Here is a 15,252-nt window from a genome sequence, read left to right on the forward strand (position 1 = left end):
TTCGAGAAAATCCAAGAAGGATAGATGTGGTCTGCTTAGAGGACAAAGAAAGACGTGATTTCAGAAGAAGAAAATTGATTGTACAAAGAAAATAAGCCAATTGGTTTAAATTGAATGGAGGAAATGATAAGCACAGGAGGAGAGGAATGAGAACACTTGGTGGGCAGTAGCAATGGAGTGAAGTGCAATAAAGTCAAAGTAAGAATGAGGACTATAAACTTACATCTCCTCTCTGCCAGGGCACATGCAACTAAGTGCCCTGAGTCCGACATCCAATCTCCAGGCAAGGATCTCCAGAGTCACTTAAAGGACTTTGTCACAAATTCTGATAACCAAACATCAGCTAACTACGGAGTGAACATGGGCTAATGGCTTGGTTCTTATGCTTAACACAAGTCCTCAGGTCAAGACACTCTTGCAAAGTTCTGTTTTAAATTTGGCTCCTCTGGGATTCTAGCTTATTCTTCACCTCTCCTGGTCCTTTCTGGGCTCTGATTCATGGATCCTAGGCTCATTAAGTAGCCCACACCTCTGGCTCTATCTTTGCTGTGAGGATGGAAGCTGATCTTTTCATAGTTATATCCTATAAAAAGCTAGATAATTTATAATTTGAAAATCTATGAATAGATAATGTGATACATAAATGCTATATTTTTTCAACTAGTAGGAAGTTTGGTGTTGGGGGCTTATGCAAATTTACTGAGTTAAAACTGGGTAATTTATGACAGGAAACTTGAATCTAATCTTTTCTGCTTGGGAGTTTGAAAAGAATGAAGGGGAAATCATTGGAATGAATATGGATTTGTTTTGTAAAACGGAAAGTCATATGTGGAAATGATCTATAGGGCATTCAATTCAGCTTCCTGACAATGCGGAATTGCTTCCTACATTAAAAGCTCAAAAGTTGAGTTCAGACTATTTTAAAATATGATTCAGCTGCTACCAAACATAAAGGAGAGTTTGTGTGAGTCCTGGGCAATATATTTCAATATAAACTGGTGACCTAGCTATACTTAACAATACTGTATTGTATATTTGAAACTTCCTAAAATAGTAGATCTTAAAAGTTCTCATTGCAAGTAAGAAAACAATTTTTCTCTAGGTGAGGTAATGGATGTTAACCAAACTTGTTGTGGTGATCATTTCACAAAATATACATCTATCAAATCCTCATGTTGTATACCTTAAAGTTATACAATGTTATATGTCAATTATAGCTCCATAAAACTGGATGGATGGATAAATAAATAAATAAACAAACAAACAAACCGGTAGACTTCCCCTGAAAACTTCCCACATCTAAACATACCTTTTGCTACATTTGGTCTCAGGCTTGTAAAAAGTTGGACTATAGATCAATATATAGGTATAGACTAGATATAGATATATAGATATAGATATAGATATAAATCCCTGCCTTATTTTCTCTCACTAAATCTGTAATTTAGGATGCACCCTGTCCCTGGGAAAATATACTAAGAAGATAAGGCCTTCTATTGCCCATCCTAGCCTTGGTCCAATAAAGTCAGATAACACTATGCTACCCCAAGCCCCACACTTTGGCTGCCAGATCAAAGCAAGCTACAGACGATTAAGCTTGTTTTATGCAACTTCCTTGTATTTTCTCTAGTATCTATATAGGTCACCCTAGCTAATACAACAGCCCATTTTTTAATCCATATGAAATCTAAATGAATGAATGGGGGCAGCTCATTCACTTAAACATCTGACTCTTGATTTCAGCTCAGATCATGATCTCACGGATTTGTGAATTTGAGCCCTGCATCAGGCCTCATGCTAATAGCACAGAACATGCTTGGGATTCTCTTCCTGTCTCTCTGCCCCACCCTCTCTCTCTCTCTCTTTCTCAAAATAAATAAATAAATAAATAAATAAATAAATAAGGCAATTTAAATGTAGTCACAAACACAAATCTCGTGGTGTCAATAGTAAGTCTAAAATATCCATCTTTCAAAGGATTTCCACAACTTTTAAAATAACCAAATTGGTGAACGCCTGAGTGACTCAGTTGGTTGTGTGTCTGACTCTTGATTTCAGCTCAGGTCATGATCTCACTGGTCGTAAGACAGAGCCTGGAGACAGACTCCACACTGACAACATGGAGCCTACTTGAGATTCATTCTCTCTCTCTCTCTCTCTCTCTCTCTCTCTCTCCCTCTCTCTCCCCCCACTCCTTCCCTCTCCCTCTCCCTCTTCCTGTCCCCACTTGTGTGTGTATATTCTCTTGCTATCTATCAAAATAAATAAATATTTTAAAAATAAAATTAATAGGGGCACCTGGGTGGCTCAGTCAGTTAAGCATTCGATTTCAGCTCAGGTCATGATCTCGTAGTTTGTGAGTTCAAGCCCCATATTGGGCTCTGTGCTGACAGCTCAGAGCCTGGTGCCTGCTTCAGATTCTGTGTCTTCCTCTCTCTCTGCCCTTCCCCTATTCATGCTCTGTCTCTCTCTCTCAAAAATAAGTAAACATTTAAAAAAATTTTTAATAAAACTAAAATAAAATAACATAAATAAAATAAAATAAAATAATCAGATCTTCAACATTGTCTATGAGGCTCTATAAAGTCTGGCCCTGGCTACTTGTTCAGTCTCATCATACATCATTCACTAAGTTCTGTGCTCCAGCTTACACAAGCCTTCTTTTTCTTTTTCCAATGTTTCATGACTCCTCCAGACTCCTTGCAAAAGCTACTTACTTCTGCAGAAACTCTGAGCTCCCAACACCTTCCCATCATCCTCCTGGCTCTCAACTCAAATATTGGTTTCTCACAAATGACTTTCTGTTACCCCCAAATAGATCAGTTCTCCGTTATGTTTGCCTTTATATATCCTTGCAATTTTTACTCAGAGCAACCATCACTGATTATAATTAGGAATATCCCTAGTACACAGTAAGCCACCGATAATCATTTATGAGGCTGAATGAAAAGCATCTGACTGTGTACCTGCACAAGACCTGAAGGTTTTGTGTTTAACACAGGCAGAGCAACCACATTAGTATGGAAAAATTTTATCTTGGCTTTTTGCTCTTGGATCATTGGAATTCCTGAGGTTTCCAATCTCAGAACGCTGTGAAAAAATGGAGATTGCCAGTGCCCAAGCCAATTGTGGCACAAAGGAATTGTCTACCCGACTCATTCTCTTCCTTTCATTTTATCTGCACTTGCCCAGATAGAAAGGGGTCTTTAGAAGACACAAATAAAGAAGCAGAGACATCATAAGCTTAAAAAAAAAGACAGTCAAAGAATTGGTGGATATTAGTAAGATAAAGATATTTAGTTTGTATCTTTTAGATGCTTCATTCCAAGAAAAAATCTGAAATAGCCAATCTGCTCCTAAAGAGGACTGTGTCAGTCAGCATGGGCTGGGTTATACATAGTAAAAATCAACCCCAAAATCTCAGTGACTAAACACAGAACACATACTTCTCATCCCTTCCCCCCAATATGTGCAATGTGAACCAACACTGGAATTATTCGCACTGTAGTTACTCAAAGATGATGCAAAGGGGAGGTCTATCTTAACATAGGCTTCCTTGATGAATTACAGAGTGGGGTGGGGCAGCAAGAAACCAGGCAGGCACTAGCTAGTAAAGTGACACATATCACTTCAGCTCACATTCTATTGGCCAAAGCAAGTCACATGGCCATGCCTAACTACAAAGTTGTTAAGGAAGTGTGATCCTACCATGTGCCAGTACTGAGAGGGAACAATCCTAATAACTACCACAGGAATAAGAATCGATGGCAGCCATTCCAGTCCAGAACAAAGATGATCATGACCTTGACCTCTCTGTGCACAAGCAGAGCTGGGACCTGTGCAGGATAGAGACCGAGGAGGGAAAATTTTTTCAGAAACCCAAGTAAGAAAGAATAACTCTGAAGTGGTAACTCAGCAGGAGAAGGAAAGAAGTACAGAAATGTTTGGTTGTGCCCCTCCCCCATCCTCTGGACCCCATGTGTTTATGATCAACTAATGTAAAATTGTTTTCTTTCCAGTAATACATTGCACGCACATGCACACACACACACACACACACACACACACACACACACCAGAGAAGTTATACTATTATAATGCAGTTATGATTGTTCAAAAAGGTTAAAGATCCTCAGGCAGAGATATGACAACAATGGTGTTTTTATTGGAGTTCTAGAGCAGCTTTAAAATGTTAAAAATACCTAAGATGTATGGAAAATATTGAAGGTAATAGAACCCAGAGAAAAAATTTTAGGAGAGAATGTAGATCTCACTGAGAATCTTACTTCCTTCGGGGCATCTGGGTGGCTCAGCTGGTTAAGCGTCTGACTCAGTTTCAGCTCAGGTCATGATCTCATGGTTTTATGGGTTCAAGCCCCACATGGGGCTCTGTGCTGGCAGGGCAGTACAGAGCCTACTTAAGATTCTCTCTGTCTCCTCTTTCTGCCCCTCTCCCCCTAAAATAAATAAATAAACTTTTTAAAAAATTGCTTAAAAAGAATCGCACTACCTTCAATGACAATCAAGCAGGTTAATTTATTGGTATTTAATTATTTTAGGCTGCTCTTCTATTTTCTTCCCATGTTACCAAGCAGATATTTGAATTTCTGATTCAAATGCTTTGCTGTGCTGATTCAAATGTTTTGAAGTTAGCAAAAGACTGATTTCATTGAAGATACTATGCCAGTGTCTGGAAGGATAGAGAGAAAAAGACCCATGACTTGAGAACAGAGTTAAGAGAAGCATACAGATAACAGAAGTGCACCTGTCTCAAGAACAGCCCTGCTCTGTAGCAGTAATTTGACAAGGTAGCCCAAGCCATTACTATGTAGTCAGTCAGGGACACTAAGCCCTCGTTAAAAGTCATGATTTCCATGTCCCCACATTCAAAACAAAAGCAGCACAGTTGCTAGACTTGGAATGATCTTGAACAACAGGCATCACAGAGGTTATCAGTAAGATACAAGCTACCTTGATATTTTGGTGCAGCTTAAAATACCTCAGAATTTTGTACAATCTGGTGAAGTAGAGAGCAGATGATGCTAAAGATTAAATTTGCTGCCAGCGCCAACAAGATGGGAGCTCAAAGGCAGATTTAAGTTGACTTAAGGGGAGAAAAAACTGTGTCAATTCTTATATACTAGAGTTTATCATTAAAAATTTATGGTCATAAGTAAAAAGAAAGCTTATGGATTTGGACCAGACTTATGAACACCGTTAGAAAAAAAGAGTTCATTCTATCTCTCACCATACATTTTTCTCTGACTTAGACAAAACAGAAAAAAAATTGAGGTCAACAGAGAGATCCTGTAGATAAGATATGATGGTGTGAGCTCTAATCTTAGGATAAGTGCCTAATGTAATACCTGATGTGTGAAGGAAAACTACCCCTAAAGCAGCCAGCAGCCTATACAAAGAGCCAGAGAACCCAGAGAACCAGGGAGTGCCATCTCCAGGAAAAGAAAGAGAAGTAAACAAACATTTGAATAATAAAGGATGCTTCAGGTTGGACCTTGGAATCAACCATCTACCTACCATGTTCTCTCTAAAAGTTTAACATTTCGTTTGCTTTTTTAATCAAGATTTCATTTTGCCTATGGGCTAGCCATCTCTGAAATTCTTAGTAACTACCAAATGCTAAATACTAGTCCTAAAATCAAGGCTCAATGTTGTTCTTATTCAATTCCCATGGTCACAATCAATTTCTCAATCCCGTCCAACTGAAATAATGGGACATAGTCCAACTACTTTGAGTTTGTTGAAGATTTGAAGATGTGTAACAGATGGTACAGAGGGGAAAAGCACTTAAAATTTAGAGACAAAGAAGTGCCTGACTTTTGAGTTGTCAATCTGTGGAGCTTTTCATTAGAAGTTTTTGAGTGCTTTCATTACTAATTAATACGTAGTGATATGTCAGACAAGCAAATTTAACACGGAGAAAACTAACAGATACACATACCAAAAGCTATTTAACATTGATTCCATCTCATTTGAGGCCCACTATTTCAGTGTTTCGTTCAATGAAAACTGACACTTGGTATATTAGATCAATTATCAAATTGAAAATAGCATGCAAAATAATTACCATCAAGCCCTCACAGTCAGGCCCTGGCTTTCCTCTTCCAACTTCCTCTTCCCCCAAAACAAATCATTTCCTCTAAAGCTATTCTGTGAGCATCTTATAAATTCCTGTGGCCTCCCAGGTGCCTTTGCTCAGGCAATTTCTGCTGGAATTGTCCCTCTTCCCTCTTAATTGTTTTGAGGACAGAAACCGACACTTGATCATCCTTGAATCCCCTAGAGGCCTTGGCATGGCATCTGCATATAAAAAGGTGTACAATAAAAGCTTACTCAATTGAACACTGAAGTTTGATGATTGATTTCAGTCATGATTATAGCGATTCTCACATAACAGGACAAATAAGTATTTACTAACCTATACTGCCATTCGTCCTTAATCTGACAAAAGCAAAAAACAAAAAGACAAGCCTCCTTTTCAAGAGAACAAAATAAAAGGGGTAAGAGCAAGTGGGCAGAATGAAACAAGGAAAAACTGAGCCATAAAGCCAACCCCATGGAAGAACAATTTCTTTACTATCCTTAAATGGATATGTTGGTCAAACGTACAGATGTCAAGGAAACATTCCTATTTAGTTAATAGTGCGTGATAGACCTCATCAGAATTAGTCTTTATTCTTCTGAGGACTTTGTAGGGTACTTTTTTTTTTAAGCTTCAGTTTTAGGAAGTTTGGACTGCTTTCTGTTGAGATTACCCCTTTTGGGATGTTCACAGGTCTCTAAGACATACTAGAAAAAGTGAACCAATTCTGCTTAGCATGAAAGGAGTTGGGCAATTAAGTGAACCATCCCATTTATTTGGAAGCATTCCTTAGATGTGTGAAATAATTTCAGTAAAGCCCATGTTCATGCAAAGACTGATAAGGGCATTGAGCTCTTATATTAGCAGCCATTAGTACAATTGAGGTATTTCACAAATAGTCTCCTTAGTCTTAGTATTTTTAAAAGATGTACATGATGATGATGATGTCTCTCAAATGCCTACTTGTGCCAGTCTCTGTGACAGGCACTTACCATAAATTAATCAATTTAATACTCATTAATAATGACAGGTATTAATATCCTCTTTTCACAGATGAAAACACTGAAACTCAGAGAGGTTACATAACTTAGCTAGGGCCACACAGTCAACAGAGCTGAAATGGGAGCCAAGACAAATTCTACAGGTCCCATTCTTTACTGAACTGTATCCCAAGTTAACTAAATGATCTACCTACTAGTTGGCACCTGAGATGATGGCAGAGTCATAAAAGTTGGCATTGGCCAAATTACTATTTAAAATCATCCTCAACAGGATTGTTTGGGGTGGCTGGGTGGATTAGTCAATTAAGCATCCAACTTCTGCTCAGGTCATGATCTCACAGTCCATGGGATCAAGCCCTGCAATGGGCTCTGCACTGTCATAACAGCTCGGAGCCTGGAGCCTGCTTCAGATTCTGTGTCTCCCTGTCTCTCTCTGCCCCTCTCTGACTCTCTCTCTCTCTTTCTCTCTCTCTCTCTCTCTCAAAAAATAAACATTAAAAAAATTTTTTAATAAAAAAAATAAATAAAATCATCTTCAACAGGATTTTAAATGATGGTAAAAACACAAAATGGCCAGTTTCTCTACAAGTAGAAAATTTGAGAATGGAGAGCCATCACCCTGCCAGGTGCCATTAGAACAGCTGGGTAAGAGGGAGGCTAGTGCCAGACACACCCAGCTGAGACCAGATGATCATTTGTGTGAAGAAGAAATCTGTACTCATGAAAATCTCACTATCAAGTATCCAAGTATGTGTAAATAGCTGCTTGCCTGGCATCATACTGAAAGGCTTTGTTCTGATTTCCACCTCTGTGCTGATAGGGGCCAAGGCAACACAGAAAAAAATAAAACAGAAAGTTGATGATTACCCAGCTATTGTGTGCTGGGTAAACATCCAACTGTTCAACATTTTTAGCAGTGATTTGAAAACATAAACAACACTCTCACTGTATTTTCAGATGCCCCAAAACTGAATAAGCTGGGTAAGACTAGTTATAATATAATTAAGACAACATATTGAGATATAAAATTATCTTAATGAACCAGAATACTAAGGAAAACCATAGTAAAATTTACAAAGATAGCTTATAAAGTAAGCATATGTGAGTGCAAACCTTGCAGAAACTGAACAGAGTTGGAGGGACTTGGATCAACTTTCTGTGCAAAAAAGCATTGCACAGGAGATAGATTGCATCCATAATAAGCCATAATGTGCCAACAGACTTAAGCAACATTGACACCAGCTTAGGGTCTGTATCAAGGAAGGTGATGGTGATAGAAGAGTGTGCTGTTTAGATGTCCCTATTCAAGATCAAGTCTATTCAGAGGAGAGTGACCAGTATAATGAGAGCTTTGACAACCTGTTCACGTAAGGAACAGAGGAAATTGAGCCTGAAGAGGAAACTCTACAAGTGAATTTGCTAGACCTCTTCACCGTGTAATGGAAAGCACATGGCCTGGAAACCAGAGCATAGTGACAATCGGGCCAGCTGCTCAACCCCTGTCAAACTCAGCATCCTCAGGCCCTGTGGTTGGCTTATTCCTAAATTATCTAGACTCAATACACTAGGTACTAAAGACATACAATAAAAAGCAAGACCTTAGAGAGCTAATGGTCCTGTGCCCAAGATAGACACGTTTCAGTCCATTAACGTATAGAGTAATGATGTTCTGGAGTTCAGAGGACAGACAAGTCACCTTAACACAGGACACTTTGGCCAGGTCTTCTTGACACAATTGTTTTACATGATGTATTAGTTGCCAGGGCTGCTTTAATGAAGTACCACAAACTGGGCAGCTTACACAATTCAGAGTCTCTCAGTTCTAGAGGCTAGAAGTCCAAGATCAAGATGTCTGAGGGGAGGTTTCCTCTGAGGCCTGAAAGGGAAAATCTTTCTGTGTCTCCATTGCACTTCCTGGTGGTTTTCAGGCAATCTTTGGATCTCCTTTGCTCGTAGATCTCTGCCCTCATCTTCATGTGCTGTTCTACCTTTCTTCTGTGTATGTCTGTCTCTATAGCCAAATTCCCCCTTTTTATAAGGATGCAGTCATATTGGATTAGGGCACACCCTAACAGCCTCATCTTAACTTGATCAAGATTCTATTTCCAACTAAGGTTGCATTCACAGGCACTGAGGTTGGGACTGCAATACATTTGGAAGATGAGGACAGTTCAACCCATAACACAGGGCTAACTAGAAATAAGTATATCAAAATATCATATATATATATATATATATATATATGACAAAAGTCACACTCTTACATTAGCAGGAGCTCCTGACCATCCATCTGACCCTAATCCACACTCCATCATGGACCCATCCTCCATCTCTGACTCTGCTCCTTCTCGCTCTCATCTTCACCCCATCCCTGAACCACATCCCTTCCTCACCCACAGAAGGGAGGGTCAGCAGTGCTTGTAAAGGTCAGTAACAGAGTAAGAATAAATGCTTTATGATTTGGAGATTTTAAGTCAATAATTAATTTTTTTTTTTTTTTTTTTTGCTTTTTTAGGCTCCATCGAAGTGAATGCAAATCAAACAAAGGATAGTGTGTAAAAATGTTCCTGAAATCAAAATGATCCCAGGGTAAAAATTGCCAAAATAGCCAAGTCAAAATCGTGTAGTACAGCAGAGTCTTGGAGAGCTTAACTGTGAGGGCCAAGCCTGAGCTGAGTGTAGAAGGAGAAATAGGAAATTAATCAGGCAAGGAAAGGAACATTCTTGGCTGAAGGAAAATCAAATGGAAAGACACGATGCTGAGAAAGTAGGAAGCATCGGAGAATCTCAAGTGCTGTGGCATGACCAAGGCACAGGACAGAAGGAAGGCAGGCAAAGGCCTAAATGCCAAAGGCCTGATACACCATTGGTTGCCTATTTTATTATATTCTGTTTATTACTGCAGTGAAGAGAAAGCAGAGGATTTGATACAAGATAGGCCAAGCTCATACGTACAATTTTAAAAGATTACTTTGGCAACCTTGAGAAGGATGAATTCAAAGGGTAAAAGAATAGAGGGACACCAGGGTAGCTCAGTTGTTTGAGTGTCTCACTTCAGCTCAGGTCATGATCTCACAGTTTGTGAGTTCAAGCCCCACATTGTCTCAATGCAGTCAGTGAAAAGCCACTTCCAGATCCTCTGTCACCCTCCCTCCCTGCCCCTCCCCCACTTTCATTCTCTCAAAAATAAATAAACTTTAAAAAAAAGGGGGTGATTAGCAATTATATGCCAATAAAATGGGCAATCTGGAAGAGACGGACACATTCCTAGAAACATATGCACTACCAAAACAGAAACAGGAAGAAATAGAAAATTTGAACAGACCCATAACCAGTAAGGAAATTGAATTAGTAATCAAAAATCTCCCAAAAAACAAGAGTCCAGGGCCAGATGGCTTTCCAGGGGAATTCTATCAAACATTTAAGGAAGAGTTAACACCTATTCTCTTGAAGCTGTTCCAAAAAAGAGAAATGGAAGGAAAACTTCCAAACCCTTTCTATGAAGCCAGTATTACCTTGATTCCAAAACCAGAGACCCCACTAAAAAGGAGAACTATAGACCAATTTTCCTGATGAATATGAATGAAAAATCCTCAACAGGATATTAGCCAACCAGATCCAACAATACATTAAAAAAAGGATTCACCATGACCAAGTGGGATTTATACCTGAGATGCAGAGCTGGTTCAATATCCACAAAACAATCAATGTGATTCATCACATCAATAAAAGGACAAGAACCATATGATCCTCTCAATAGATGCAGAGAAAGCATTTGACAAAATACAGCATCCTTTCTTGATAAAAACCCACAAGAAAGTAGGGATAGAAGGATCATACCTTGAGATTATAAAAGCCATATATGAATGACCCAATGCTAATATCATCCTCAAAAGGGAAAAACCGAGAGCTTTCCCCCTAAGTTCAGGAACAAGACAGGGATGTCCACTCTCGCCACTGTTATTCAACATAGTATTGGAAGTCTTAGCCTCTGCAACCAGACAACACAAAGAAATAAAAGGCATCCCAACTGGCCAGAAGGAGGTAAAACTTTCACTCTTCACAGATGACATGATACTCTATATGGAAAACCCAAAAGATGCCACCAAAAAACTGCTAGAACTGATTCATGAATTCAGCAAAGTTACAGGATATAAAATCAATGCACAGAAATCGGTTGCACTCCTATACACTAACAATGAAGCAGCAGAAAGAGAAATCAAGGAATCAATCCCATTTATAATTGCTCCAAAACCCATAAAATACCTAGGAATAAATCTAACCAAAGAGGTGAAAAATCTATACACTGAAAACTATAGAAACCTTATGAAAGAAATTGAAGAAGACAGAAAAAAAATGGAAAAAGATTCCATGCTCCTGGATAGGAAGAACAAATATTGTTAAAATGTCAATACTACCCAAAGCAATCTACATATTCAATGCAATCCCTATCAAAATAACACCAGCATTCTTCACAGAGCTAGAACAATCCTAAAATTTGTATGGAACCAGAATACCAAAAGACCCGAATAGCCAAAGCAATCTTGAAAAAGAAAACCAAAGCAGGAGGCATCACAACCCCAGACTTCAAGCTATACTACAAAGCTGTAATCATCAAGACAGCATGGTACTGGCACAAGAATAGACACTCAGATCAATGGAACAGAATAGAGAACCCACAAATGGACCCACAAGCATATGGCCAACTAATCTTTGACAAAGCAGGAAAGAATAGCCAATGGAATAAAGACAGTCTCTTCAGCAAGTGGTACTGGGAAAACTGGACAGCAACATGCAGAAGAATGAAGCTCAACCACTTGCTTACACCATACACAAAAATAAACTCAAAATAGATGAAAGACCTAAATGTAAGACAGGAAGCCATCAAAATCCTCGAGTAGAAAGCAGGCAAAAACCTCTTTGATCTTGGCCACAGCAACTTCTTACTCAACACGTCTCTGCAGGCAAGGGAAACAAAAGCAAAAATGAACTATTGGGACCTCATCAAAACAAAAAGCTTCTGCACAGCGAAGGAAACAATCAGCAAAACTAAAAGGCAACCGACGGAATGGGAGAAGATAATTGCCAACAACATATCAGATAAAGGGTTAGTATCCAAAATCTATAAGGAACTTATCAAACTCAACACCCAAGAAACAAATAATCCAGTGAAGAAATGGGCAAAGACATGAATAGACATTTCTCCAAAGAAGACATCCAGATGGCCGACTGACACATAAAAAAATGCTCAACTTCACTCATCATGAGGGAAATACAAATCAAAACCACAATGAGATACCACCTCACACCTGTCAGAATGGCTAACATTAACAACTCAGGCAACAACAGATGTTGGCAAGGATGTGGAGAAAAAGGATCTCTTTTGCATTGTTGGTGGGAATGCAAGCTGGGGCAGCCACTTTGGAAAACAGTATGGAGGTTCCTCAAAAAACTAAAAATAGAACTACCCTACGACCCAGCAATTGAACTACTAGGTATTTATCCAAGGGATTCAGGTATGCTGTTTCAAAGGGACACATGCCCCCCCATGTGTATAGCAGCACTATCAACAATAGCCAAAGTATGGAAAGAGCCCAAATGTCCATCAATGGATGAATGGATAAAGAAGATGTGGTATATATATACAATGGAGTGTTACTTGGCAATCAAAAAGAACTACGTGGATGGAACTGGAGGTTATATGCTAAGTGAAATTAGTCAGTCAGAGAACAACAAATATCATATGACTTCACTCATATGAGGACTTTAAGAGACAAAACAGATGAACATAAGGGAAGGGAAATAAAAATAATATAAAAACAGAGAGGGGAACAAAACAGAAGAAACTCATAAATATGGAGAACAAACAGAGGGTTATGGGACGGGTTGTGGGAGGAGGAATGGGATAAATGGGTAAGGGGCACTAAGGAATCTACTCCTGAAATCCTTGTTGCACTATATGCTAACTAATTTGGATGTAAATTTTAAAAAATAAATAAAATTAAAAAATAAAAAAAATAAAATAAATGTTTTAAAAAAAGTGAAAGGAGATGGAAAGACCATTGGGAAGTGTTTGGGCTAGTACAGGTAAACAATGCTGAGAGATTACACCAAGACAGCAAGTAAGGTGAAGGGGGGACAGCCCTTCCCAGTTGCTTGTGGAAATATTCAGAGGGCTGAACCAATAGGGAGGAAAGGAGGGAGGGAGGGAGGAATCAACAGGAATTAATGAGCGAAGTTAAACGAGTGGTTTCCAACTCAAGCTATATGTTGGAGACACCTTGGGAGCTTTTCTAAATGCAGATTCTCCGGCTTGGTCTCAGACTTAGTGAATTAGAATTTCTTCTGTTTCAGATTTGAGAATTTGAAGATTCGTCCAGCCAGCCTCTGTGAACAAACATTTAGGGGCTGACACCCAGGAAGAAGAGAAAACACTGTTGATTCAAGACCAAGTTTTACTCCTGTATAAGAAAACACTTTCTCATAGTTAAACTGTTTAAAGACAGACCCATTACCTTGGAAACTTGTCATCGAATGTATTCAAGCAGGGGCTAGTAAGCCAGTTAAAGAGAGGTGCTAGAAGGGCTTTTACTTGTCAGAAGAACAAGAGTTCCTTTAAGGCAATCTAGGGCCAGAGAGCTCTCCCCCGCAGCGAGCAGGAACCAAAGCCAGTCTAAGCACCAGGCAGGTATTCAGAGGAAATCCGTGTGCCCAGGGCCCATGTGTGCATCCCTGTTGCTCTGGCATTGGCTTCAGTCACTGTCTCGCTCTGACCTGGTTTGGATCCCACATTCTGGCCTTTGGATCTGTCTCTGTTTCCATGACAACCCAGTCCCATTTGAACCATGCTTGCTAGCTGGCTGCTACATCTGGATTCACCCATGAAACCCCCACTATGGTTTCAACTTGTCACAATAGCTGAGGCCCCATTTCAGTCTGGCACACCCCACATCTGGTCCCCAGCTCCATTCAGCCCTTTCTAATTTCTATGCCCACATTCAGACTTTTGCTTCTGGTTCAGGGTACAGACACCGCCCCCCCCTCTCCCAGCTAGTTCCAACGTTGGTCTACTGGACACATTTACCATGTGAGATGATGGAAATCCAGTAGCTTCCCAGTGGATCTAGGAAATGGGATCTATAACTATTAAAAGTACAGGCTCTTAATTCAGACTTGAATTTAAATCTGGACTGTGTGACAGTAAGCAAGTTACCTAATTTCCCCAAGTTTTAGTTTCTGAACCTAAAGATAATAACTACATCTAACCTGCCCCATTAGTTATAATGGTATAAGCAGCAAAGCCAGCTTCACCTTCTCAGGATAAACACATTGACTAGGTGTTTTTTCATTTAGGGTTAATAACTCAAGCATCCAGGGACTCTTATTAATAGGATGTTCTGTATCTCCCTCTTGATCCTTAACCCACCCCCAAGGCCAAATAGTTCAAGAATTCTCAGGACTTATTTAGTTTGAAAAGGTCAAATCTAGGTTAGTCAGAGAGAGAGAGAGAGAAAGAGAGAGAAAGACAGAGAGAGGGAGGGAGGGAGGGAGGGAAGGAGAGACAGAGAGAGAGAGAGAGAGAGAGAGAGAGAGAAAGCTGGAGCTGCCAATCAATCCATGGACCCAGTTTTTGCTGCACCATGTATTATTAAGACTATTCCTGTGCTCTCTGATGAAGCCTCAGTAAAGCCTTTGCTGGCTGCAATTTATACCCAGGACAAAAGATGTCTCAATCTTGGGCTCCCAGGTGACTCTGTTGTAGCTACTCCCTCCTCAGACTCTTGCATTGGGTCCTGGGCACTAATCTGTCTACCACATACACACATCCCTCCCCAAGCTCCTTTTCAAGACCTTCAGGCTTATATTAGCTACCTAGGGCTGCCATAACAAATTACTAAAAACTAGGTAGCTTAAAACAACAGAAATTTATTCTCTCATGGTTCAGGAGACCAGAACTATAAAATCAATGTGTTACTAGGATTGGTTCCTTCTGGAGTCTGTGAGGGAGAAACACTCCAGCGCTCCCTAGCTTTTGGTGGTCCAGCAAATTTTAGCATTCCTTGGCCTATAGCTACATAACTCCATCTCTACCTGCATCTTTACATGTTTCCTTCATTCTGTGTATCCCTGTGAGTTCTCTTCATATAAGGA

General features: G+C 39.6%; 1 protein-coding gene across 2 annotated transcripts in view; it reads right to left on the reverse strand.

The window, feature by feature from the left end:
• Positions 1-15,252, reverse strand: part of PLCZ1 (phospholipase C zeta 1) — a 218,035-nt gene that overhangs the window by 181,858 nt on the left and 20,925 nt on the right. The window lies entirely within an intron of this gene.

Source organism: Prionailurus viverrinus, chromosome B4 (assembly GCF_022837055.1).
Source record: "Prionailurus viverrinus isolate Anna chromosome B4, UM_Priviv_1.0, whole genome shotgun sequence".
In the NCBI taxonomy this organism is placed as follows: domain Eukaryota; kingdom Metazoa; phylum Chordata; class Mammalia; order Carnivora; family Felidae; genus Prionailurus; species Prionailurus viverrinus.